Below are 3,104 nucleotides of genomic sequence, written 5' to 3' on the forward strand. Positions count from 1 at the left end.
CTTCTTTTCTTCCAGCAGAACCCGTGAGCGAGTGGAGAGGGGTATTTGAATATATATATTTGACCTTGTTTAGTGTCATAGTCATTCGGTGCTGACTGTGCCTTTCTGCGTGCGAATTGCTCTTCAGTGACAAGAACAATCGCTTCGTAAAAAGAAGAAATCTCTAAACTCGGGAAGTCAGACCTTGAGAGGGAAAGGAGGAGAATCTGCGTTTCTGCATACGAACGAGCGCGTCGGTGTCGCCCAGTGACCCGTGCGCGCGAGCCGCCGTCGTTTAGCTGCGATTTGCCGAGGAGCACACGGGCGCTGCCTGCGCGAACCGCCGCTCAGTCCCGTCTGTTCGGTGACACAGAAAGTGGCTTTTGGCAGCGGCCCCGGCCGTCCCCGCGCTGCGGATTCGGCCTCAGGACCGTTTGCCGTGTTGTCTCGCTGCCGGAAGGCTGGGAGCGAGGCGGGTTTGGTGCTGCGGGCTCGGGATAAAAAGCTGGTTGTTCGGAGTTACAGAAAAACGCCGTGGAGAGGACGGTGCTGCTCCCGGTGTCCTGGGCCCCGTGGTGGGCATCGGTGGCGGTGGCCCTGGCGGGACCCAGCGGTGATAATTCTGGGTGTTTTCCAGCTGTCGGGTACCCGAGCGTCCATCCCAACGTCTCCACAGGCAGGGAAGCACGGACAGGGTCACGGGCTCCGTGCCCAGGCCGGGGAGCGTTGACTGAGCCCGCGGTGAGGGACCAAGTGCTGGGACAATCGGGGTACAGCAGGGCTGGGGCACCGGCTGACCCCTCCACCCCTGCTGTCCCCTCCGCTCTCCTGTCCCCCCTGCTCCCACTGTCCCCTGTGCTCCTGTTGTCCCCTCCGCTCCCGCTGTCCCCTTGGCTCCCCTGTCTCCTTGGCTCCCCTGTCCCCTCCGCTCCCGCTGTCCCTTCTGCTCCCCTGTCCCCTGTGCTCCCACTGTCCCCTGTGCTCCTGCTGTCCCCTCTGCTCCTGTTGTCCCCTCTGCTCCTGTTGTCCCCTCTGCTCCTGTTGTCCCCTCCGCTCCCGCTGTCCCCTTGGCTCCCCTGTCCCCTTGGCTCCCCTGTCCCCTCTGCTCCTGTTGTGCCCTCCGCTCCTGTTGTCCCCTCCGCTCCCAGTGTCCCCTCTGCTCCCGCTGTCCCCTCTACTCCCCTGTCCCCTCTGCTCCTGTTGTCCCTTCTGCTCCCACTGTCCCCTCTGCTCCTGCTGTCCCCTCCGCTCCTATTGTCCCCTCCACCACCCCAGGACACTGAACCTCGCATTACGAGCCAGCGTGGCGCTACCGGCATCCAGCTGAGCGCGTGCTTCAGTGTTTCAAAGTGCAGGAGCTTTAATTTAACGCCGAATTTGCAGCAAGAAATCCTGAAACACTTCAGGCATTTACCCCTGACCGAAAAAGAGGGGACGGCTGCAGCGCCGGCACCAGCGACGCGTTCCTTGGGAAATCGTCTCGGAGAAGCCGTCGTGGGGCGGCTGCGGTGGGTCTGGTGCTCAGGAACAGGCCGGGAGTTGCTGAGGTCACAGCTGGGATTGTCACCCCAGATGTGGTTCTGTCACCCCAGACATGGCTCCATGACCCCAGATGTGGTTCTGTCACCCCAGACATGGCTCCATGACCCCAGATGTGGTTCTGTCACTCTGTCACCCCAGACATGGCTCCATTACCCCAGATGTGGTTCTGTCACCCCAGACATGGCTCCATGACCCCAGATGTGGTTCTGTCACTCTGTCACCCCAGACATGGCTCCATGACCCCAGATGTGGTTCTGTCACCCCAGACATGGCTCCATGACCCCAGATGTGGTTCTGTCACCCCAGACATGGTTCCATGACCCCAGATGTGGTTCTGTCACCCCAGACATGGCTCCATGACCCCAGATGTGGTTCTGTCACCCCAGACATGGCTCCATGACCCCAGATGTGGTTCTGTCACCCCAGACATGGCTCCATGACCCCAGATGTGGTTCTGTCACCCCAGACATGGTTCTGAAACAGAGAAATAACAGCAGAGTCAATTCTACTGTTAAGCTCATTCTTTATTTGACAGCACTGGGGAGCTCTAGGGATCATCCATTCTAAGTGCTCCAGCACCTGGATGCTCTTGCGTTGCTTCTATCCACACAATTATTGCATATTCATTACAATTTTGGGGAATTTTTAACACACAACACACCTGTACCAGGCAATGCTTACATAAACATCAGATGGAGAGAGTTATTTCATAGTCTTTGCTGCCATCTCACGTCCTTTGACCGGTACCACAGGCTCTTTCGGGGGTTTCTGGGGGTCTCTCAGGTGTGTGCTCATTGACTTCTCCATGTTGGCAGCTCTTCGCACAAGTGCAATTAGTGCTCACTTACATAAGTAATTGATTAGTTTCTTACTTAAAATGCACCTGTTAATTTCTAGTTACACATAAGCCAAGTGCTCTGCTTCTAAACAATATATCACTTCATCTCGTGTCTCTAGCTCGTCATGCAAGAGAATCTAAGGCTTGGAAAGCATCCCTTCGTCTGGCAGGCAGTTAGGAAGCATTTACCATGCCTGTTGATGAACGATGGGTACGTCCTTTGCAACTTCAACACAGTATACATTAATTTGGCAGCTTCTCTTCAGTTCCGTCACCCCAGGGGGTTGTTCTATCACCCCAGATGTGGTATCACCCCAGATATGATCCCATGACCCCAGACGTGGTTCCTTGACCCCAGACATGGTCCCATGACCCCAGACATGGTTCCATGACCCCAGACGTGGTTCCTTGACCCCAGACATGGTTCCATGACCCCAGACGTGGTTCCTTGACCCCAGACATGCTTCCACGACCCCAGACATGGTTCCATGACCCCAGATGTGGTTCCGTGACTCCAGACACGGTTCCATCACCCAAGACACGGTTCTGTGACCCCAGATGTGGTTTCATGACCCCAGACGTGGTTCCGTCACCCCAGACATGGTCCCATGACCCCAGACATGGTTCCGTGGCCCCAGACCTGGTTCCTTGACTACAGACATGGTTCCATGACCCCAGACGTGGTTCCATCACCTCAGACATGATTCCGTGACCCCAGACATGGTTCTGTGACTCCAGACATGGT

This window comes from Columba livia, chromosome 23, assembly GCF_036013475.1.
Source record: "Columba livia isolate bColLiv1 breed racing homer chromosome 23, bColLiv1.pat.W.v2, whole genome shotgun sequence".
Classification (NCBI taxonomy): Eukaryota; Metazoa; Chordata; class Aves; order Columbiformes; family Columbidae; genus Columba; species Columba livia.